Raw genomic sequence first — 25,782 nt, 5'->3', positions numbered from 1 at the left:
AACATTTGCAGAAATGAATGTTGTGGGATCGAAAACTAATAACTATGAAATTATATAATTTGCAAAAATAATCTACATTGGAAAGATTTCTATTGTTTTTATTACAGCATATTGACTTTTCATTTACCAGGTGCAAGAGGAGCATGATATCGAGTCTTTGGAGTGTGTGTGTGCCAACAATGTGAATTAAAAAGTATTACAAGTATTAGTTGTTACAAACATAATCAATTAGAAGAACACAATTTGTGTATGACTAATTCGTAGGCCATTACAAAATGAGTGTGCTAATAGAAATGCATGTTTTATTGCACAGTATCTATTATGTTTTGTTTCTCAGTCCTAAATTAGTTATACGTTTTCCTAGGCTTTGCCAGTAAAATGAAATTAATGTTTTTAAATGGTGAGATACGCTGCAGGTGTTTTTCCGTTGGGCCTCACTCTGTGCTGCTTGCTTGTGTGTCCTGTGTATTATTCTCGTAAGAAGTGTAGGCATTGGGAAATACGTGCGCAGATAACCATACGCTGAGACCCGTTATGGCCCCTGGACCCTCGTGGAGTGACGGATGTCACAGCCATTTTATAGCATCCACATAGTTATGCTATACAAATCAATATACATCTTTCAGTCTTACAACACAGACACTTCAATGTTCAGGTGAGTTCTGTGAAGCATGAAACGAGCACCAAGCCTGAAACGAGCGCCAACTCAGTGTGCCTTGTGTACTTCATCTCCAGGAATCATTTCAACATTCTTTGTCTTTTATGTGTAAACCCAATACAGAGAGTTTTCTCAGAGTAACTGAAATCTCAAATGAACAGCCACTATGTATGGCTTGAAAAGTAAAAAAAAACAAGGATTTCTTTCATCCGTGGTATTTATAGTTTGGCTGTTAGGTGGCACTGAATGCCCTGCATATTGTCATGGGAAGTGAAGTTATGAGAGAGATGAGATGTAAGGTGGGATAAACAGTTTGCAGGTCTTCTTTGGTTAATTGTCCCTCCTTTGACCACCTGTGACCATGCGAGTCCCTATGGCCATTTCCACCCTTTATTTACCCCATACCGTTGGGTCTCTGAGTCTAGATATGTGCTTTATGAGCAGCCTTCTGTACAATAATTGCTTAACTGCAGCTATTAACCAGCTAAAACAGCTCCTGGTATAATGAAACTGTCTTAAGTATTCTATATGCCACTTGATTTATAAGCAGTGTATGTGCCCTTGCATCTGTTCTTTTCAACAAATTCTTGTTAAAAATAAGCATTGGCAGAGTCATCCGTTTTTTTTTCAATGCCATAATGCGCCCACGCACTTGCACCATTTGCCAGCTGTTGCCATTTTATGGCCCGGTACTACTGTTATGTAAGTGCTTGGAAAATGTGGATCCCATACCTAGATAAATGACAAAACTGTTGGCTTTGACAATGATGGTTACTCTTTTGCTTCTTAAAACATTGTGACATTTTGCAAGTGGATCTAGGTCACATGAGGCCTTCCCCTCCCACCTGTTACTCACTGATAATCTTTTGGGGCTGTTTTTTTGTTTGTTCTTCTTAGCCTCGCCCATTTCCTTCCCTTCTTCAACTCTCACATCGCAGGGCACCTCTCACCCAGGCATCTGAAGCTAAGGGCAAAGAATGGCATATCCTGCATGGTCCTGTTAGGGCTTGAAAGTGCCAGAACCCCAACTCTAAGCATCCCATGTAGGTCAGAAGCATGTACATCACAACCCACTCTCATGCTCCTATTCCATATTTCACCCTTCATGCAAACACCAAATCTGTAAACTGGTTGCATGCACTTCCAACCCAGAGAACCTAATCTACATCCCTCACATCACCACCCACATTCCACCAGCAAAGGAAAAATGCAGTCTCTTGCTCATAAATGCTCATTCCACAGTACTACAGGCATTGCTGACCTCATCACCACTCACATCCTAAATGTGATTCTCCCTATACTTTTGGAGTTTTGGCACATTTTAGTGGCACTACGTACCAACATACAGGCAAAATGTGTGCCCCACAGGTGAGAGAGAGAACGAGAGACAGAGACAGGAAAGGCACAGCACTAAATCTGCCAGTCATGGCAATAAACAGCATTGTTGGCATGGTACGGAAAAAGCAGTTTATTACAATATGTGATCGTCCACCATTTAAACCAATGTTCGGGTTTCTTGGAATAATTGGGCCAATTCTGAGATGCCTTTTAAATCATGTCCTTTCATTTTGTTTTGGTGTGTTGAGATCCTTCTTTTATTCCTGCTCAGGCCAGTGCATGCATGCAGCTTCTCTAGTCCCAGCATTGTGCTACCATTGCCTCCTTCCCAGTGAGCTCAGTTCCACTTCCTTTGGCTTCATCTCCTCTTATCTGCTTACCTCAGCACAGCACCCTAATCTCTGGCCATAACAGTATACCCCTCTCATGAGAGTGCTCACGAGATGAACCCTGCCTGATGAACCAGCTGTCCTGAAGGGATGGTAGCCCTAAAAACGAGAGATAAAAACAATCCAAAAGGCAAAATGATCACTGCTCCTCTTTGCAAAGAAAAACAAGGTTTATTACATCCAAAAAGGGTCTCAGACAGTCCTGTAGAATCTGACACAGAGCTTGTCTTATCTCAAAAGGGTTACAGCTTATACAGCAGATATTCTGCAAATTAACAATACTATGCATAATAATGAGTACAGCATAATCCTACCACCCTCATTGGCTTCCACATATAGAACATGCTAATCCCCTCTATAGTCCCTTGACCAATTGGTCATGTCTACACTACCCCCATTCCCCTAGACACGTGGTCCCCTACATAATCACCGTCGAACTCAGGTATATAAATGGTGTGTTCTTATCAATAGATTTGTAAATTTGGGACTATCACATGATGTACACCCTCCTGTTCCAGACGCGATCAAAGTAACTTGGCAAGGCCAATCCTGCTTTGATAATACAATAGGCTTCCTCATTAACCCATACGCCATGGTGCGCACGAGCTGCACTCTGACCTTGTACTAAATTAATTGGCATTTCCTCCGCTCCTTCTGTCCCAAATAACAAGACATTCCAGACAAGGCTCCCCCTTACCTCCTTCCAGCCCCAGGTGCTCAGGGATGATGTGACCAGGGCACTCTCGAGTCTGAATTTCGAGGATTTGTTTGTTTAAATTGTTTGTCTAGGTGTAATTCATATGGGGTGTCCGCCCAAGAGGGAGGGCAGTAGTGTTCTAAATATTCGCATGGCTCATTGGCATCACAGAACCTTGCTCATTGGCATCACATCTCATCCTGCTCTTCTACCAATTTACATTCTGTTCCCAGCACAATCAGGCCCCACAGCTGGATACAATTAGTGCTTCTATGCACACCATGGATGCCTCTGACCTCGGCGTCTCTCCTGGGGAATGGCAATGTGAATTTGTTTTTGGCGTTAAACTACCAGAGCTGCAGCTCCACACCAAGGCCTGCATTCTCTGGTGTTCATTGTATGCTAGGCCTTAACATCAAAAATTGTGACAATTCTGCCAAGTGAGCACACTGACCTTGCTTCTACCACACTGCCTTACTGACTCCATCTTCTGCTTATTTCAATCCTTCACGCACATCACGCTATCCTATGTCACTACAGTACATCAACTAAGCACCGGGCCTATAATGCTGCCCCTATCTATGACCTCAGCAACCACACGATTAACACACTTGTTGCTCTTTCTGTGTTGCTATATATGCTTTTCTAATGTAACTAGAACAACATGTGCGCTGTCTGTGGCAAACACCTACTTCTGCTCCTCGGATTTTGCATTCTAATAGGTTTTCCTCAACTTGAACGTTATTGCCTGGATGGAATGCTGTATGTGCATCCCAACAGTCCCAAGATTATTTTTTTTTTAAATCTAACATGGTTACAATTTTGACCCTCATAACATTGTAATGTTTCCACTCATGTTTTGGATCTCTTTCTAAAGAAAAGTGGTCATACTTTGATCAAACAAACCTAGATTCCCTTAGAAAGAAACCAGAACACTTGTAAAAATACATAGTAGAGATGTTTGGGCACTAGGGTTTGAATCAACTTGTGCTGCATTTGAAGATTTCTGGTGAGATTGGGCTAGTTGTTTCTCAGGTCACGGGTCGTGGAGGTGTTGTCCATATCTCACTAGCCGGATGTACATTTGACAGCATCACCGGGGCAACAGGCCAGGTAAGTGAAAAGTCAGAGGCTGTATAAAAACTCCAATTATACAAACTCCACTGTTTCCTAGATAGAATTGTTAAACCCTCAATGCATTTCACCCCAAGTGAGCCAGTTATCCTTCACAATGTGACATCAACCCAGCCCCTTGTGGTTTCTAAAGTTGGGCTAACTCCCCATGTCCGCATATACAGGAATTGGCCTTATTCACCCCCATGTAGATTCAATATGAATCAAGCAAGCAGACCTGCACTAGACAGATTGTGCTCTCCCCCATCGAATCAGCCCCTGATGCACTCCCCAACTAATCATGCCCATGGGAAAGCATCCATAACTGCCTCTACATGGATGGCCTCAATTGCCCTACTGTTAAAAAGCCACAGGAGAGCCCCACCTCGCCAGTGATGAAGAGGCAAATATCCATACCTAATAGCCTTACATAGGCAGGACCACCCATGGACCCCTCATCACACAGGAGCCTCTCCCATACACTGCCAGTCCTTAACCATGGACATTCTGCAAGCCGACCGACTACATCCTTCAACCAAGGATAGCACCTGCCCAAGCCACACTGTGCACCATGTTTCTGCGTACCCACAGCAGTTAATCCCAATTCACTTCTCTTATCTTTAGATTCAATGCCCAGCCAGGCTAATATACAAGCTGCCCAACAGGACAAACAGTGAAAGCTGACTATCCATACCGACCAGCCAACCGGTCTATGAGAACACACATACAAAGTAAGGTCTTCCGTGTCAGACCAAAAGACTGATTATCCTATATTTTGAGACTCTACAAGTGTCAAAACACTGAACCAGCTTGTTAGATTAATTACGTTGCCACCTTCCCTCCCTCTCTTCTCTCCTCCTCCACTGCTTGCAAATACTGTGGTAATCATTATGTCATTGTAAATAAAATGTAATGTTCATGTTTTCATCCACATGTTATAATATACCAACCACTGGATATATTAAACACTGACTTAATGTATCAGAATAATGTGAACAATTTGTTCAAAATGTTCTAATTCAGCCTTGATAAAGACCCTGCAAGGTCAAAACACGTGTCGGCTGAACACCCTAATTACCCTAATAAAATGCATGCTACCCGCTGTAAACAAGGATGTAAAGAGTAAGAATCTTTTTCAAGCGTAAGGTATCCGGATATAAATACATTGTAATAATACATATATAGAGAGGGTGGTTGTTAAGATGAATTCTAAAATCTGGCCCGGTGGACAGAGTTCAGGAGGTCACCATACTTATAGTGAACTAGGGGGGGGCGTGGCCAGCACGCATGCTGTGAAGTCGCATTTCAGTGAAGCTCCTGTCCGCGATCCTTAGCGACGCCTGAATTTAGTTATTTACGCTAAGCAATCGTCGAGGAAACAACGCCTGCCGAAAGAAGAACCCCCTGGCACTGGAACGCTTCAACTCCCGATCGAAATCGGAGCTGGTGGTGCCAGAAACGAGCCAAGAGAAGAGGCACCCCTCTGCGTCCAAGATGGCGGAGTCCCGGATGGCAGCCCGGGCTTTCAAGTGAGCTACGCGAACTCAGCTCCCACACCGTACAACATCCAGACAGTTATTATCTGCTGGGAGAGGGCCCTATTTCGACACTTGCGAACTGACCTCCGAAGGAAAACGTGGCCCGCAACATCGGACACGAGCGTAACAAGGAGGCGACTCTACCCGCCAAGATGGCGGCGGCCTTTGGGGCTCCCTGCATCTTCAGGCGAGCGGCCCGAACCTGACTCCCAGCCCACGCAGCAATTCTGCCCTGGCACCTGCCCGAAGGGAACCCCCCTCCTATGGCTGCGATCCGACCCCGGAGGAAATTGGACGCCGCGGCTTCGGAGGCTGGGGAAGTAGGGAAGTGCCCCTGGCGCACCCAAGATGGCGGACTCCAGCGCGAACCGCGGCCACGCTATCTATGCGACGAGACTTTGGTAACCGTCTCCGCTTGCTCCTACCGCTCATCGCCAGAGACCTTGATCCTGCCCACGCTTGAATCGGCGCTCCCCCGCCGACCCGGTTGCCCCCCCCCTGGTCGTGGTTCTGGGAGTGAGCGGGGCGCTCGGAACACGGCGGCACAAGCACCGGCCGCACACGAGAGACGAAGGACAGGCGACGGCACTCCGTCGCGGCGCTTCTCTGCAAGGCCCACAACTGGGCTGAATCGGATAGACCACACGACAAGTAACCATACAGGTGCCCACAGGACGGAGGAAGCCGCACGCTGCCCCTAAGGAAAGTGATGTCGCCACCCAAGGCCAAACCCAAATCAGTAACAATGGACTCTTACACGACGGTAAGGCCTAAGCAGCTGCCGCAACCTGACCCCACCGCTGACACTGGACCTTCGAATCCAGAAGCGGTGCCCGACAACACACAGGTCCTCCGGGCCATAGCAGAACTCCGCACCTCCATCGAAAATAGGATTGACGAGGTAAAATCAGACATGCAGCTTATGCGCCAGGACGCCCGCAACCTGACGGAGAGGGTGAACGCTAACGAAGCTACCCTACAAGAAAATGTAGAAAACACTATAGAACTGAAAGCGCAGGTCCGCGACCTAGAACAGAAAGTAGCGAGGCTGGAGGCGCGCTCCGAGGATGCAGAGGGGCGCGCTCGGCACAACAATGTCAGGATCCTAGGTGTCCCCGAAGATATGAAGGGCCCGGACCCAACGAACTTCATAGAGACGATGCTGCAGCAGGCAATTGGTGCGGGTAAACTGTCACAAGGTTTCTCGGTGGAGCGGGCCCAGAGGTCTCTTCAAAAGCGCCCGCCACCAGGCTCGCACCCGCGACCGATTATAGCCAAGATCCTCAACTTCCGGGACAGGGAAATAATATTGAGGTATTCCCGGGAAGGTGGAGTGATTAGAAAGCAAGGCTCCATGATAGTCATGTATCCCGATTACACCCGTGCAGTGCAACGAGCCAGGAACTCCTTTATTCCAGTAAAGGCGAGGCTGCGGACACTTAATCTTAAATACATGTTGCTCTACCCATCTCGCCTCAATGTCCTTTATAAAGGAAAAGCAGTCTTTTTGGAATCCCCAGGGGCCGCAAACATGTGGCTCGAGCACAACAACCTGGCGGATGACGACGAGGAATCTCCGAAAACGAGCAATAAATGAACAAGTAACCGAACTCATTAATACTGGCGTCAGACCCCACACTAAAGCACAAGGCAGTCTTTTAGCTTGCACCTGGGGTTACAACACAAAGATAGCTGTATCGGACAGGAGCACCCGAAACCACAAGCGGACATTTTAATGGCCCACCCCTTCGAGACATGTGCAGGTCTTAGTCCCGCACAACGCCCACGCCGGAAAGCCTGGAGAGGCTCAGAAAGCTTGGGAGCCCCCGAGCGCTGCACATTTATTGCAACTGCTGGGGGCAGTTTGCAGTTACACAGTCCGACCTATTGGACCGTTGGACTGTTAGTTCACAAAGTTAACTGTTTGAGCTGCGATGGTTCCCGCAGTAGTTTAAAATTGATGCTACGGTCTTCATGCGGAACGAGGAACAAGGAATGGTGGCCGACGAACCGGAGTCGCAAGAGAAAAGGTGAGAGGGCGAGAGCCAAACTGAGCCCCCCGGGGGGGGGGGGTGCCCTATGCATGGCAATGCAACTTCGAATACTAACTTGGAATGTGAGGGGGCTGGGGTCCTACTTACGCCGGAATAGGATCAGGTCCTATCTACGCAGGAAGAAAGTAGACATTGCGATGCTCCAAGAGACTCACCTCACAGTGGAGGACCAATCGAGGCTACAGGAGCACTGGGGAGGTCAGGGACAGGGGGCCCCGTATTCCAAATTCGCTAGGGGAGTGTATACTTGGATTAACCCTGGGGTGCCTTTTCAGGTGTTGGGGACTAAAGCTGACACGGAGGGGAGATATTTGATACTGTGGGGAGTGCTGGAGCAACAGGAAATCTGCTTAGTCAACACATACTTCCCGAACCACGGTATTCCGTCCTTCCTCGCTAGGCTGCAGACGAAACTGGCGAGAAACAGAGACTGCCTCTACATATGGGGCGGAGATCTCAACTGTGTGAGGGATGGGAACCTAGATAGGTCTGAACCCCCACTGGAAAGAACGGGTGGGACCTCAAGGGCGCTAAACAACTTGTTGGAACAGTTAGACCTTGCAGATGCCTGGAGGGAACACTATCCCTCAGACAGGGCATACTCATTTTACTCCTCCCCACACAACCTCCACACGAGAATCGACTATATGTTTATAGACAGAGCGCACCTAGCTCAGGTGGGATCGATACAATACATGGGCAGATCGATCTCGGACCACTCCCCCCTGCTTATGCACTTGGCCCTGAAGGGCCCAAGACCCCCTATCCCACTATGGCGAATGCCCACGGAGGCTCTGAAAGACCCAACATTTAAGGAGGAGCTGGGAGAAAAACTAGCAGAGTTTTTTACCAATAACAGTGGCAGTGTGGACCGCTGGAGCACAGTATGGGAGGCCCTGAAGGTGGTAACGAGGGGAGAAGTTATTGCTGGGACAGCGGGAGTCAGGAAAATGCTAAAGAGGGAACTGGAGGAGAGGGAGGAGGAAATAAGGCTGGGAGAAGCTAATAATGCCGGAACTAGAGGGGAGGAGGAGATTTTGCAGGAGGCTCGGACGAGGTGCCACCAGGCGTGGGGGCGGCTGGCAAAATTTGATCATGCAACGCGCACCACTAGAGCACACATGAATGGGGACAAACCAGGTAGGCTGCTGGCCTGGCTGTGCAGGCGCGAGCAACCAAAACACCCAGTGACCGCGATAAGAGACAAGGAGGGAGTGATGAGAACAACCCAGCACCCAATAAATACCACCTTTGCTGACTTCTACTCCACACTCTACGCACATGACACCCAAGTACTACTGACGGACATACAAGACACCCTGGAAGAGATAGGACTCCCCAGGCTGACTGACCAACAGCGGGACTCATTAGAAGAGCCCCTTACGCCTGAGGACATCACTGACGCTATTAGATCCCTGTCCACATACAAGACCCCAGGAACGGACGGGCTCCCCCCGGAGTTCTACAAGGCATACGAGACGACACTGACCCCACTACTACACGAGGTATTCCAAGAAGCCTACGAGACGGGAACCTTACCCAAGACCATGAGGGAGACGCTAATAGTCCCGATTCCCAAGCCCCACAAACCAACTGACGAATGCGACTCTTATCGACCGATAGCTATGCTAAATTACGATAGTAAGATACTGACCACTATCCTGGCCAAGAAATTATCCAAGGTGATAGGTTGTCTGGTCCACGAGGATCAGAATGGTTTTGTCCCTGGCCGCAACACAACGGCCAACTTGCGGAGACTACAGCAGATTATAGCGCACACAGAAGGAAGCCAGGAGCACATGGCGGTATTGTCTTTAGATGCCATAAAGGCATTCGACTCCATCTACTGGGAGTGGCTGGTAGAGGTGCTAAGGGAGTTCGGATTCGGGGAAGGTTTTGTGCGCTGGGTCAAGGTACTCTACAATGATCCAACAGCCAGGGTAAAGACGGGCAAATGGTTATCCAGGGAATGGAACATACAGAGAGGCACTAGACAGGGCTGCCCCCTTTCGCCCATGCTCTATATCTTGGGGCTGGAGCCAATAGCAATCTATATAAGGAAGCAATTCTGGGATGCTGGGATACGGTTGGGAAGGGAGCACCACGTTATCTCATTATATGCAGATGATGTCTTGATTTACCTGACAGACCCAGAATACAATGCCCCCACAATTTTGGAGGTGCTATGCAACTTTGCTCGCTACTCAGGGATACACTTTAGTATACGTAAGTCATGCATGTTTCCACTGGCGGGCTTGAGGGGGGTAGGAGTAGATGACCTACCGCAGGTTGGGGTGCAGTGGCAGCCCGAAATGTTTAAATACTTGGGGGTCAAGATCAAACACACACCTGAACTCACGCACGAACAAAACACTCTGTGGGTATCTCAGGGGCTCCATAACTCCATGAAATTCTGGTCTAGGCTACCACTCTCAATGATGGGCAGGGCATCAATAGCAAAGATGATCATACTGCCTCGTTACCTATACTTTTTCCAGACCATTTGTTACTACATCAGACCACCTTTTTTCCGAAAGCTGGAGGCCCAGATCAAAGACTTCATATGGGGGAAGGCACGTCACAGGCTGGCACTGAATATCCTTACCCTTCCGCATGACGCAGGGGGCATACAGCTCCCGGACTTCGAAAGGTACTACCTGGCTGCCCAGCTCAGCCACGTTACCAAATGGCTGTCAGATGAGGTCACCAATGAAACCGGCCTACTGGGCGATCTCGTCAAGCCCATATACCTTAAGGAAATAATCTGGGCGCCTCGGGATCGGGCAGGCAGAGCCCCGATGCTGGCTGTGTTGGGTAGACAGGTATGGGAGAGAGTCAAAGCCATCACACACTTGAGGAATCCCTACTCCCCGGAAATTCCATTAATGGCAGGCATGAGAATGACACCAGCTGATGTCAACACGCTTAGGCAATGGGAGGGCCTAGGTATATGCGCTTGGGGGGAGATGTATGGGGATGGGGAGTTCAGGGAGCTGGAATCACTGCATGAGATAGAGGGCCTACCTATGGGGCAATTTCTATGGTACCAGAAAATTAAGCACGAGGCGAGGGAGAGATGGCCTGACTGGCCAGAGGAACCAGCCCCGACCCCACTAGTGACAGAGATGTACAATCTTGGTGACGGGTGGAGGCCAGTGTCGAGAATCTACGCGCAGCTGAATGACAGGCCCAACCCCCGCGGGGCCGTACTGAGGGCCAAATGGGAATTGGACACCGGAGGGGAGATCTCAGACAATGACTGGGGAAAGGCACTGCAATACCCAAAGGCAGTGTCCAGAAATGCCAGGTTCAGGCTAATTCAAATAAACGTCCTATATAGGACATATATAACTCCGAAAAGGGTGGCAAGCTTCAAACGGCTTGCGGAGGCGCACTGCCCATGGTGCTCTAATGATGAAGCAGGCCTGATACACATGTTCTGGGGGTGTGCAAAGGTAGGCACCCTATGGGCCAACATCAAACAGACATGGAAGAAGGGCGGAGTAAGTAGTTATGAGTGGACGATGAAGGAATGCCTGCTGGGCATGTATCCCAGGTTGAGCAAATCAAAGCACATCGTACGGGTGATGGACATGGCATGCATACTGGCAAAGAGAGAGATAGCGATGTCGTGGAAGTCAAAAAAAGGCCCACAATATACGAGATGGAGGAGTGAAATGGAGCGATGGACTTCCGCAGAAACAGAAGCATGGGGGATGGGGATCGCCGGGGATGAGGGTGGTACTAATGCCAACTTTGATGCATGGAAGGCTGTGGTGAGAGATATGTTCCTACCCTCCGATGACATGCCCCCGTGAACCAACAGGCGGGACGAGTGGTGCAAGGTTGCACGGACTGCGAAGCTCATATTGCAGTAAAGTAGGAGACGCCACATGATAGGCCGGATACTCTACCCCACCCGCCTCCCCACCGAATGGACATGGACAGGCCATCAAGGGGATCCAAGATAATGTAATCGCCACACTCGTCCAACATGGACAATTCAAGCTTTTTCAAAAACTGTTTTGTTCAAGTTTGTTGTTGTTGTTTTTTGAGAATCAGTTGAATATGTTTTAAAGTTGTAAAATGGCGCAAGGAATCTGAGGGGGAGGGAGTTTGACGATGATGTAATGATAATTCCAAAATGCCAATAAAAACATTTTAAAATAAAAAAAAGTGAACTAGGAAACTTTGAGAGGTTAACCAAACCCAATCAAATTAAGCATGGACAGTGGTTAAGGTTTAGGGGGTCATCTTGAGTTTGTCGGCTTACCCTTTCCACCACCCGATATCCCAGTATTACCTAGATGTTACAGGTGGTGGAGTAATGGTAAGTCCCCATTCCCATGGGACTCCATGGGTAGGGAACCACTGAATCACTAGCACTGAGGTTAACGGTGCCAGTGATTCAATGAATTCTCTGCGAGTAGGAGCCTGAACTACCGGGAGGTCAGGCCTGCAGGTAGTTCAGTGCCCCTACTGGCAGACTCTGAGTATGCCGGTCCGTAAAAGGTGCTGGTACGTGTTGTTACCGGCTAAACGAAATCTATACAATCATTCAGGCATGGATGGCCCGACATGGCCTCTGCCTGAATGACGATAAAACTGAACTTCTCCTTGTAGGCTCATCAGGCAACATCAACAAAATGATCCCACCTATGCCTCCATTAATATCAACGGGAACAACATCCCAATAGCCAAAGAAGTAGAAACGCTAGGTTTCTACTTTGATGCTACATCCGACCTAAACAAACAAGTAAATATGACTGCCATAGCTACTGCCTATACTGGAAAGCTGATCAGGGCCTGCAGACCATTGCTATTAACAGAAAGCTGTTTTATATTAGCAAGCACAATTATAATGTGCAAACTGGATTACTGTAATGGCCTCTACCTCGCAGCGAATAAATCTGTGCTCAACAAACTTAAAATTATGCAAAACAATGCACTTAGAGTAGCACTAAATATACCAAGTAGAGAACACATTTCAGCAACTAGATGACACCACAAATGGCTCTCCATAAAAGAAAAAAATGAACTTAAAACCCTGTGTTTTACCTTCAAAGCGTTGAATGTGACAGCCCCTCCTTACCTCTCTGAAAAATTCACGATGAGATCCTCCACCAGAATTACTAGATCTTATAACACATCCAGCTTGGTGGTCCCTCGATACAACCTAAAAATGTCTGGAAGCTCTAGCTTCCCAGTCATGGCAGCCCAACTTTTGAACACCCTCCCACTTGCCATCAAATCTACTCAGGTATTCCCCGAATTCAGAATAAATGTCATTACCTGGTTACTCAGTAAGAATCTGACAACAGTAACCTAGGTCCTACCTCTGAGCATCTGTTCACTTCAGCCACTCTAGCTGAACAACCTGTTCCTTTCCTGACACTTGTTTGCCTGTTTGCGCTTCTAGCCATGTTTCAGCTCACACTTTCAAATATAACTATATATCGCTGCTCATGCTTGTAACCCTCTTCTGTAACCTACTGTACATGACACCTATTCTATGCTTATCCAACTGTACTTAACCACTGCACTGACTGTAAATGTATGGCTGTAATCTACCTGTACCTATTCTATGCCTATCCAACTGTAATTAACCATTGCACCACAACTGTAAACGTAAACGTATTTATAATTGTAACTTTCTCTATGCTCTAAGAGCGCCCCGCTACCTCAGGGTCAGGCTGCGCTATATAAATTCAATAAACAAACAAACAAACAAACAAACACCTTATTTCTGGACCGGCATACTCGTAATGGCCCCCTTAGTCTCAGGAGTGAGTGATTGTGGCCAGGTAACCACAATGTTTTCCACACAGGGAAATACACAAAGATTCTACTGAGACGGGTAAATAAAAAAATGCTGGCTGTGTTGGGTAGACAGGTATGGGAGAGAGTCAAAGCCATCACACACTTGAGGAATCCCTACTCCCCGGAAATTCCATCAATGGCAGGCATGAGAATGACACCAGCTGATGTCAACACGCTTAGGCAATGGGAGGGCCTAGGTATATGCGCTTGGGGGGACATGTATGGGGATGGGGAGTTCAGGGAGCTGGAATCACTGCATGAGATAGAGGGCCTACCTATGGGGCAATTTCTATGGTACCAGAAAATTAAGCACAAGGCGAGGGAGAGATGGCCTGACTGGCCAGAGGAACCAGCCCCGACCCCACTAGTGACAGAGATGTACAATCTTGGTGACGGGTGGAGGCCAGTGTCGAGAATCTACGCGCAGCTGAATGACAGGCCCAACCCCCGCGGGGCCGTACTGAGGGCCAAATGGGAATTGGACACCGGAGGGGAGATCTCAGACAATGACTGGGGAAAGGCACTGCAATACCCAAAGGCAGTGTCCAGAAATGCCAGGTTCAGGCTAATTCAAATAAACGTCCTATATAGGACATATATGACTCCGAAAAGGGTGGCAAGCTTCAAACGGCTTGCGGAGGCACACTGCCCATGGTGCTCTAATGATGAAGCAGGCCTGATACACATGTTCTGGGGGTGTGCAAAGGTAGGCACCCTATGGGCCAACATCAAACAGACATGCAAGAAGGGCGGAGTAAGTAGTTATGAGTGGACGATGAAGGAATGCCTGCTGGGCATGTATCCCAGGTTGAGCAAATCAAAGCACATCGTACGGGTGATGGACATGGCATGCATACTGGCAAAGAGAGAGATAGCGATGTCGTGGAAGTCAAAAAAAGGCCCACAATATACGAGATGGAGGAGTGAAATGGAGCAATGGACTTCCGCAGAAACAGAAGCATGGGGGATGGGGATCGCCGGGGATGAGGGTGGTACTAATGCCAACTTTGATGCATGGAAGGCTTTGGTGAGAGATATGTTCCTACCCTCCGATGACATGCCCCCGTGAACCAACAGGCGGCACGAGTGGTGCAAGGTTGCACGGACTGCGAAGCTCATATTGCAGTAAAGTAGGAGACGCCACATGATAGGCCGGATACTCTACCCCACCCGCCTCCCCACCGAATGGACATTGACAGGCCATCGAGGGGATCCAAGATAATGTAATCGCCACACTCGTCCAACATGAAGACAATTCAAGCTTTTTCAAAAACTGTTTTGTTCAAGTTTGTTGTTGTTGTTTTTTGAGAATCAGTTGAATATGTTTTAAAGTTGTAAAATGGCGGAAGGAATCTGAGGGGGAGGGAGTTTGACGATGATGTAATGATAATTCCAAAATGCCAATAAAAACATTTTAAAATAAAAATAGTGAACTAGGAAACTTTGAGAGGTTAACCAAACCCAATCAAATTAAGCATGGACAGTGGTTAAGGTTTAGGGGGTCATCTTGAGTTTGTCGGCTTACCCTTTCCACCACCCGATATCCCAGTATTACCTAGATGTTACAGGTGGTGGAGTAATGGTAAGTTCCCATTCCCATGGGGTCCCATGGGACTCCATGGGTAGGGAACCACTGAATCACTGGCACTGATGTTAACGGTGCCAGTGATTCAATGAATTCTCTGCGAGTAGGAGCCTGAACTACCGGGAGGTCAGGCCTGCAGGTAGTTCAGTGCCCCTACTGGCAGACTCTGAGTATGCCGGTCCGTAAAAGGTGCTGGTACGTGTTGTTACCGGCTAAACGAAATCTATACAATCATTCAGGCATGGATGGCCCGACATGGCCTCTGCCTGAATGACGATCAAACTGAACTTCTCCTTGTAGGCTCATCAGCCAACATCAACAAAATGATCCCACCTATGCCTCCATTAATATCAACGGGAACAACATCCCAATAGCCAAAGAAGTAGAAACGCTAGGTTTCTACTTTGATGCTACATCCGACCTAAACAAACAAGTAAATATGACTGCCATAGCTACTGCCTATACTGGAAAGCTGATCAGGGCCTGCAGACCATTGCTATCAACAGAAAGCTGTTTTATATTAGCAAGCACAATTATAATGTGCAAACTGGATTACTGTAATGGCCTCTACCTCGCAGCGAATAAATCTGTGCTCAACAAACTTAAAATTATGCAAAACAATGCACTTAGAGTAGCACTAAATATACCAAGTAGAGAACACATTTCAGCAACTAGATGACACCACAAATGGCTCTCCATAAAAGAAAAAAATGAACTTAAAACCCTGTGTTTTACCTTCAAAGCGTTGAATGTGACAGCCCCTCCTTACCTCTCTGAAAAATTCACGATGAGATCCTCCACCAGAATTACTAGATCTTATAACACATCCAGCTTGGTGGTCCCTCGATACAACCTAAAAATGTCTGGAAGCTCTAGCTTCCCAGTCATGGCAGCCCAACTTTTGAACACCCTCCCACTTGCCATCAAATCTACTCAGGTATTCCCCGAATTCAGAATAAATGTCATTACCTGGTTACTCAGTAAGAATCTGACAACAGTAACCTAAGTCCTACCTCTGAGCATCTGTTCACTTCAGCCACTCTAGCTGAACAACCTGTTCCTTTCCTGACACTTGTTTGCCTGTTTGCGCTTCTAGCCATGTTTCAGCTCACACTTTCAAATATAACTATATATCGCTGCTCATGCTTGTAACCCTCTTCTGTAACCTACTGTACATGACACCTATTCTATGCTTATCCAACTGTACTTAACCACTGCACTGACTGTAAATGTATGGCTGTAATCTACCTGTACCTATTCTATGCCTATCCAACTGTAATTAACCATTGTACCACAACTGTAAACGTAAACGTATTTATAATTGTAACTTTCTCTATGCTCTAAGAGCGCCCCGCTACCTCAGGGTCAGGCTGCGCTATATAAATTCAATAAACAAACAAACAAACAAACACCTTATTTCTGGACCGGCATACTCGTAATGGCCCCCTTAGTCTCAGGAGTGAGTGATTGTGGCCAGGTTCCCACAATGTTTCCGCACAGGGAAATACACAAAGATTCTACTGAGACGGGTAAATAAAAAAATAATCTATTTACTAAAGGCCAAAAACACACTAGAAAAATTAGACAAGGACGTAATATTATCACACAAAACTCAGTTATAAAAGATATATATATAATCACCTTAGGTTTGCATACAATCCACTTAAACACCTGTAAGGGAGGTAAGTAATTATGCAACTAGGAAAACCAGTTCACAAGTGTAATAGCCTAACTTTATGAGCCTCATTACGGGTCTGGCGGTAACCCTGCTGGTACTACCAGCGGGTTGCTGCCGGACCCGTAATAATGCACCAGCGCTTGACTTCCCAGTGCCACCGGCTCATTACGAGTCAGGCAGCCCGGGAAGTCAGGCGCAAGCAAATTGTAAATCCCCATTCCCATATAGTGCCATGCGAGTGGGGACATGGAAACATCAGCACCGTAGCTACCGGTGCCGGTGCTTCCGTGAGCAGTCTGCCTACCGTGGCTGCTGTGCCCAGCAGGGTCAGACCTGTCGGGCACAGTGGCCACAGCAGGCAGACTCAGAGTTTGTCCATCAGCAAACAAGGGCAGGCACCCTTGTTTCCGCATCGGCAAACTCATAATGAAGCCCTTGTTTTGGGTTTTTTTCAGGACAGCTGCACGGGTGTCCCCCACAACCCCCGCTCACAATACAGCATTCAGTATTTTTTATTCGGTCATTTTGGCCGAAACCAGCCATTTTAGGTCCCAACATGGAGTAGAAGTTCTCACTGCGTAAATTGTATTAGGTTCTGGTGCAGCTGGGTTAGATGCGATGTTGCAACTAAATATGTGTTCAATGTAGTTTGAATAATTGAAATGAGTGTTACTTTGTGTTTTAGTTGGATTCATTTTAGAGTCACAGTAGGCAGCAACATGAGTAGCAGTGGCATGGATACAATGTATTGTGCAATGTACAATTTGTAGCGCTAAAAAGCATGTAGTGGGGAGCTTTATGCATGTGAGAGAGGGGTCCATTAAAGGGGAAACTAACACATGGGAATTCAACAATGGTTAAGATTGCAGACACATTTAGGGCATTGGGAAGTATGGGGTTCACTGTGGGTACATGGAGACATTGCAGAATGCAGGTTTCACCTACTTGGACTCTTAGTTGGCCCACCGTCCCTGGACTCGCAGGAATGGTTTTTGCCTGGTTCGGTGTTTTGAACGACTGAGGCCATGAAAGGGGGTCGGAAGCGAACCTCATATAGGTAGTTGTGATAACATTGCAAAGTTCTGAATGCGAGAACGGAATGGAAAGCCATTTGTTAGATTTTTATGTCTGGAAAGTGATCCGAATAAACAAATGCCCTCAACCAGCACATTCTCAGCATCCCCAAAGCATCACACGTGATCAAAAAGGGCTTAAGACTCTATATCTCTTTTGAAGAAACAACAATGTCAAATTCAATTTTAAACGCATAAAATCCTCCCTTAAACTTCTCGACGGATGTTGCAGTAAATAGTTGGTTACCTCATTATAAGCTTCTACTTCCAACGTTGAGTGATAAATAAATGGTAATTCATCAGAGATCCTCTATTTACATCCAATCATATTAATTGATTTGCTCTTTCTCTTTCATATGGTTATTAATTCCTCCATTGTAGCTTCTACTTGCATTAATTGGTTATCACAAGCCCTCTTTGTCTGCACCAAGAAGGGAGCCCACATCCAAGTCCTTGTCTCTACGGCATCTAACAACTTGGCCAAACACTTTAAAATCTGCCAGGAGCTGGCCAAACCTGCTGCAGTCTCTACCTCTTCTGTCTCCTCCCAGATCCTCTGCACGGCCCTGGCTTCTCATTTCACCTCTAAAACTCAGGACATCCTATCCCTTCTCTCTTCCTCTCCCCCGCCCCCTCTACTCCCTGCTCTTCCTCTGGCCCTTCCTCGGCCACCTCTCCTACCTCCTTCTCTTCCTTTCCCCTGTTCTCCCCAGACGAGGTTTCTCGACAAGTCAGATCTATGAAAGTCGTGTCAAAACAGGTTCATCCCTGGTCCTCCAAAACTATCAAGGACCACATTGACAACTTGGCCCCTGCTCTGGTTGACTTTTGCAACCACTCCTTCGCCATTCTGGTCTTCCCGTCCCCCCTGGAGCACTCCCTTGTGCACCCTCTTCTTAAAGAACCCTCTGCCGGCCCGTCCTGCCCGGCTAACTATCACCCAATATTCATCACTCCTTTCCTGGGCAAACTTCTGGAAAAGCTGGCCATCTCACGGCTTAATCTTCACACTGAATCTGTTGGTTGTCTCCATGACCATCAGTCTGGCGTCAGAGCTGCCAGAAGCACGGAAACTGCTCTCCTGAACATCCATGAAGACCTGCTCTCCAACCTTCATTCCAACAACCCCTGCGTCCCCATCTTACTTGATCTCTCTTCTGCCTTTGACACGGTCAACCATGGCATCCTGCTCAACTATCTCCGTGATAACCTGGGTATCACTGATCAGGCCCTGGCTTGGCTGACTTCTTTCCTCTCCGACCAACCCTCCCAGGTACAATTTAGGTCCTTCCTCTCCTCTATTGTTACCTGTGGTGTTCCCCAGGGGTCTAACCTCTCTCCCTAGCTGTTCAACCAATACCTGGAACTTCTTTCTCACTGCATTGCCGCTCTCTGCCCAACCTTCAGTGCTATGGGGATGACACTGAACTCATTTTTAGGCTCCCTGCCACCACTTCTCCTTTTCTCATCTCTGACTGTCTGTCTGCTATCCAGGAGTGGTGTGCCACTAATGATCTCTGCCGTAATGCCAGTAAGACTGAGATTCTCCTCATCGGCACACCTGCTCCCTCCTTTGTTGTCGCTCTCTGGCCGGCCTCGCTTGGCCCTCTTCCTGCTCCCACCTGTGAAGCTAAAAACCTCTGGGACATCTTCAAATCCCCACTCTCTTCTTTCCTCACATCTCTGATGTCTTTAAGAAGTCACACTTCCAGCCGCACCTCCTCAGAGGTATTCTTCCATTCTTCTCCTTCCCCCGGAAGCTCACTGTCTCCAGAGCTCTGGTTCTCTCTAGGCTGGACTACTGCAACAATCTCTTCCTATATTTGCCTGCTTCTACTCTCCACCCTCTGCAACTCATCCAGAACAGGACTGCGAGACTTGTCCTTGGCCTCAAGACCAGGGATCGTATCTTTCCAGGACTGAAATCTCTGCACTGGCTCCCAGTGGCTGCGAGAAGTACGTTCAAAACCCTCTGCATTGTCCACAAGGCCTTTTTGGATCTGGGGCCTCAATATCTTCAACTCTCTCTGCCTAAATATCTTCCTTCTCGAGCTCTTCACTCAACCACCTCCAACTCCGTCAGAGCCAGTCGCTTCTCCCAGCAACGAGTTGGTGGTAGATCTCTTTCTTTGGCTGGGCCCTCCCTCTGGAGAAGCTCCCTGCCTACCTGAAACTTGAGGAGAACCATCTCTGGTTCGGGAAGCAGCTGAAAACCTTCCTCTTTGCTTCTGCTTTCTCTCCTCCTCTCCCCTGCTGAATTCCTGGCTGAAACTAAAACTGCACTGGTCACCTAACCACCCTCTGATCTTGGGCCCAGGGCCCTTCCCCCACCAGTTGCACACCTGCACTTCCTCCCTGGCAACCCCTGCACTTGGGGACTGTTTTCTTTATCCCTGCAGTCCCCTACAAGCACTTGACACATGATGTCTGGACTTACCCTTGTACTTGCCACCAGCTGGCTGCACTTTTTACTCATTGCTTTTATTTATTCAATAGTTTTTATTTTTTTACTGCCAATCCCATGTACTGCACTGTTCCCTTTCCCCCTTCCCCTGCACTTGTGTGATCTCAATGTCACCTGGCCTTTAAGATCATTGTCTCTGTCTTCCCTCTGTTCCCCCTCCTTTGCCTCGCCACACCTGGAAACACTTGGGTATAGGCGCATTATAAATACCATATCAATGAATCCAATCCCCAAGTTGAATGGGGCCTTGTGCTCAAAAGTCACAAGGTTCCTTTAGGAGAGGGGGCAAAGTTAGAAAACGTTCTTGTGCTCGTCAAAATGGTTCCAGAAGACTTCTCAAGGATTTTCAGGTAAGTAAGATATGCTTTCTATATTTTAGAGCAGCTTTTGAAACCAATGTTTAAAAAGGAATAAACAAACATTTATTCTAATGTGTATTATAGGAAATACAGGGGTGGCTGTAATGATTGCGATTGCTCACCACCCTTGCTCCAATTTTCCCAGATGACATGGCAGGTCGACTGGGAATCACTAGAGGTAGGTGTTCCCACCGTTGGATCCAGTAGAGGAAGCCCAGAAGATGCCCGTGCAAGGTGGTATCCGTTCGCGTCCAGGAGCTGAGTGCAACCCTTTCTGATGAAGAAATACAGCAGGCACCAATACAGGCCTCATCAGGATACTTTAACAGATGGAGGGAAGGCTGGCTCTGGTGACAGTCACCACACACAGGTGACACCAGTCATCTCTCCAGTCGCGATCAAAGAAGATGTTCCAGGACAGAATCCCTGAATATTGGGAAACTGAAACTTGCAAGGAAGGCGGCCTGTATAACAATCTGGCAACCACCGAACGTCCATGCAAAAACGTGAAACGTCAACTCTTCTGGCACGGTAACCCAATTCAGAGCTGGCCAGTCCACTAGGAGGTCCAGGGACAATTCCGAAGACTCAAAGCTGCAGGAATGCTAGAAGAAATTGAGACTAGTTGGTCCCACCAGTTCAAGGGTCGAAGCACTGCAGATGGCCTTCTCAGATCGGGTAGTCCAGCAGGGCTTCATGGGACAGCTGCAGGAAAGGTTGCCAGGCCTCTTCAGGAGGCATACACAGGTCTTCAGTCGGCTTCACAACTATATTGGATACTTGGCTACAACGCTGATCTCCTAGAATGGCTGCAGGACTCCTCTTCATATCCGAAATTCAGGTGAGTGATCAAACTCAGCCTCAAATAGCAAGGTTCTGAACCACTCACTCAGTCAGCAGTGGTCCAATCAGGGACCACTGTGGATTTTACTCCTGCATGCACACTAGACTTGACTTTCAGGCACCATAGTGTGGACTGGGACCAGACAGTCCCACCCACTTCCTGTGTCCATGCACAAATGGCATGCACTAGTCCACAAAAACTACAGCTTTCCCGGGCAAATGCATAACCATATTTGGTATTTCCTGACCTGAGAAGTTAGGAAGAAGGCCAAGAAACAATATAGCCAAAGAACAAGCAAGAGATCTTGTGGCATAGACATTTTAGGGCACTAGCCACATTTAGTAGCCAGATGCTGTAAATGCAAATGTGCACACTGAAAGTACTGCAAAAATAATAAAAAGGAACTGATACCAGCAGCATGTATTTAGGCCTATATAGAAATAACCAAACATCCCCAGTGTAAAAGACTAGGGTGATACAAAAGTATCCCCATGCACTGCATTGTAAGATGATGTTTGAACTGTTAGAAAAGTTACTAAAACAGGCAAAAAGTAAAAATACAAAAGGGAAACATAGTTTTTCAGTACTGATAGTCTGAAGTCAGTTTCCCTATGCCAAATGAGCAAAAGGCCAGGAAGTGAAGCTGAAGGCTTCACTTCTCTGTAAAAAGATAGGACAGGTTCAAAAACAAAATAAAAATGTTTGGAGGTCCATAGAATATGGAGGGAAATGTGCCTAAAAGAGAAATCTTTGCTAATACCCCCACCCCATACTAGGGACAGGGGGATATGATCCACCCCTGGATGGGTTTTATGTTATAGGTAGGGTAGTAGGAATGTTTTCTTTGCCTTTTCCTCTGTGTTGTTTTCTCTCCCTTAGACTTAGGTTCCCCCTTTGGCTTAGGCTTCCCCTTATACTTGGCTAAGCCAGCCTGTTCCTAAGACCTAGCGCTTGAAGAGTCTGCAGAGTGTCCATCAGGACCTAAGTCATGGAGTCTGATATCTGACAGAACTATTCTAGGAACTCGTCTCCTCACACTGACAGATGCCCTATCCACTTCACTATTCACAGCTACAATGACAGGGATTACTGGAAAGTTGAGAGGGCCCTGCAGTCAACTGAGTTGCACCCAAAGGAGCTCTGGCAATAGGCTCTGGGTTTACCACAGTGGAATCTACCACCGTTGGAATGGGCCCAGGGTTCCTAATATTAGAGACACACATGCCTGATACCAGTACACTATCCTCAGGACAATAATGTAGGGATTGATTAGGTATGGGACAAGAAGCTCCAGTATTGCTAGGTTCCAAGGGAACTAACTCTACTTCAGATCCTTCACCATTTGGCAAGGTATCTAAAGAGAAGGATACCCCTGTGATGATCTCATCTTCTTCATGAGAAAAAGCCAGATGGACCCCCAAGGTGTTACCCTTACATTTGGGGTCCCATTTATGTGGTCACTTGCTCCACATGTCACAAAAGATCCACTGGATCTGTGAATGTGGAGAGGCTTTGAGTAGCCACGTCCACATTTGGGATGGTTAGACCCACTGCCCTTTCCAGGCTCAGTTGGCATATACCCTTTCAAAACGTGTTGTGGCCCTTATGGGAATATGTTTTATCAGTAATCCCATTGTCTTTTTTCTTTTTACTTCCCTCCCCACCATGCTTACCAGAAGCATGATTGTCCTTATGGGACACAATATGGGCAACCCATAAATCAGCACCAATGGCCAGCTTCTTAGGATCTATCTCCTAAGTATCTACCAAATGCTGCTTCTGCTCAGGGGAACAAGAGGCAACAATGTGTTCCAGCATGACCATATTGAACATGCCTTCAAAAGTGGTTACTTTATGGCCCTCGACCGAGCCACTCAGAATTTTCAGGGAATCCATGACAAAAGACACCCAAGTAATTTTTTTCTTTCTTTTTGTAATCTCTGAATCTCCTGAAGTATTGGACAGGAGATTTCCTAAACCTGAGGAGGAGAGTCTGTTTCAATTTGTCAAAGTCCTTTTTGTCAGCTTTTGACATGTCCATCATGGCACGGCAGCCAGAATGGGGCAGTCTGCTGAGCAACCATGCAGTCTTGTCAGACTCACCTACTTCTTGCACGTCACATACATACTCAAAAGTTGTTAGCCAATCTATGATGCAATTCTTCTCATAATGCATACTGATCTGATCCATACGAAATCTAAGAAGTGAAGAGGACCCAGAACCACTCCCAGAACATCTGAAGGAGCATGGAGACCCTTGTAGTCTAGCTAGTTCCAACTGGTGATCCCTATCCTTTTGCTTCTCCACCATGTCAAATTTCAGCTTGCCCATGTTGAAATCAAGCTCTTTTTGTCTGAGCCTGGCTTTTCTCTCTAAAACTCCCACAAGACCTTAGCTTCAGAAGTTGTCAAGAAAGCATGAGCAGACTCTTCTTCTTCTTCCTCTTCCTTTGCCCTTTCAAAGGTTGCAGTCACTACAAGTCCGTTGCTACTGCTAGCGTCAGCCTAAGCACCTACCGCATCACTATTACCAGGCAAAGGAACAATCCTTGACTCCTGATCATCAATCTATGTACTAAATCAGCTTGTTACCAGAGGATGGCAGTTCTCTGTCTACGCCCAATTTCTTTAGGTGCTCTACTTTTGAGCAGCAAGAGTGGACGTGATGAATTTTTCCATATTTAAAAAAAGAGTAAGTGACTGTTATATTGCTAAAAGATTCAAATCACAGTGTTCTCTATAACTAGAATCAATATACTACACCAGTGGACAACACTGTGGTACCCAAGACCTTATCCTCACCGCTGTAGCACCAATTTGTTAAGATGGATATTTGAACAGGGGAACTCTGAGAGGTTAGCCAAAAACAATGAATGTAAGCATGGAGAGTGGTCAAGACTTAGTCTCAGGAGGGAGTGAGTGTAGTCAGGGCTCCACAATGATCATGCACATTGATATACACAATGATTCTACTTAGACAGGTAAGTATAAAATACTCTATTTATCATAGGCCCAAAACACACTAGTAAAATGAAACAAGCAGGTAATATTATCACACAGCACTTAGTTTTAAAACATACATACAATCATCTTAGGTTTGTAGAAATACATACAATTTACTTAAACACCTGAAAGGAAGGAAAGTAATTATGCAGTTAGGAAAACCAGTTCTCAGGTGTAATACCCTAACATTATGAGTCCAATCCCTAGGTTGATGTGGCCTTGTGTCCAAAAGTCACAAAGTTCCTTTAGGAGATGGGACAAAGTTAGAAAGGATTCTTGTGTTGGTGAAAAAGGTTCTAGAAGACTTCTCAAGGATCTGACAGGTAAGTAACATATTTTTGTAAGATTGGACCGACAAAAAAAGGTCTGACCTACAAAACGACCGAAAAATGCTACCACCAAACGTTCGAACACCAAAAGTTCAAACATTGGATGGTAGCATTGCAGTTAAGTAAAAAAAAAGACTGTGGTGGCTGCGGGGATGTCCCCCGCAACACCCCACCCACTATATTGTGTGGCATAGTGAGCGTGGTGTTGCGGGGGACACCCCCGCAGCACACCCGCAAAAAAACTCACAAAAACAGGGGCTGCAGGTGTGTCCCCCGCAGCACCCGCTCACTATACTTTACAGTATAGTGAGCGGGTGTTGCGGGGGAAACCCCTGTAGCCCCCATAGTATGTAAGTGTGTTTGCATGAGAAAGGTGCAAACTTTTGAATGTTCGCACCTTTCTCATGCGAACATTCCGGCCGTGGCAAAATCAGCCGCGGCCAGTTCACTTAGAATCATTAAGATACTTTAAAACGCAAAAAAATGGAATAAACAACATTGTATTTATTATATGGTTTGATATAGGGGATACAGGAGTGGCTGTAACTATTGCAATTTTTGACCACCCTTGCTCTGATTTTCCCACATGACATGGCATGTCCGACTTTCCCACTGTAGGATCCAGTAGAGGAAGCCCAGGAGTTGCCAGTCTAAAGGCGGATTCCGGTCGGGTCCAGAAGCTAAGTGCAACCCTTTCTGATGAAGAAATATGACAGACAACGAGGCAGTCCTCTTCAGGATACTCTTCCAGGTGGAGGAAATCTGGTTATGGTAACAGTCACCTCACACGGGCAACAGCAGTCACTTCTCCTGCCGCAATCAAAGAAGACCTTCCAGGAC

General features: G+C 47.0%; 1 protein-coding gene across 1 annotated transcript in view; it reads left to right on the top strand.

Moving 5' to 3' along the window:
- The window catches only part of KNDC1 (kinase non-catalytic C-lobe domain containing 1), an 895,433-nt gene that overhangs the window by 772,437 nt on the left and 97,214 nt on the right, over window positions 1–25,782 (top strand). The gene's annotated exons all lie outside the window — the stretch shown is intronic.

The sequence above is a fragment of the Ambystoma mexicanum genome, chromosome 8 (genome assembly GCF_040938575.1).
Source record: "Ambystoma mexicanum isolate Mex_15411 chromosome 8, UKY_AmexF1_1, whole genome shotgun sequence".
NCBI classification, from domain to species: domain Eukaryota; kingdom Metazoa; phylum Chordata; class Amphibia; order Caudata; family Ambystomatidae; genus Ambystoma; species Ambystoma mexicanum.
This window is presented reverse-complemented; position numbering and strand designations above follow the sequence as displayed.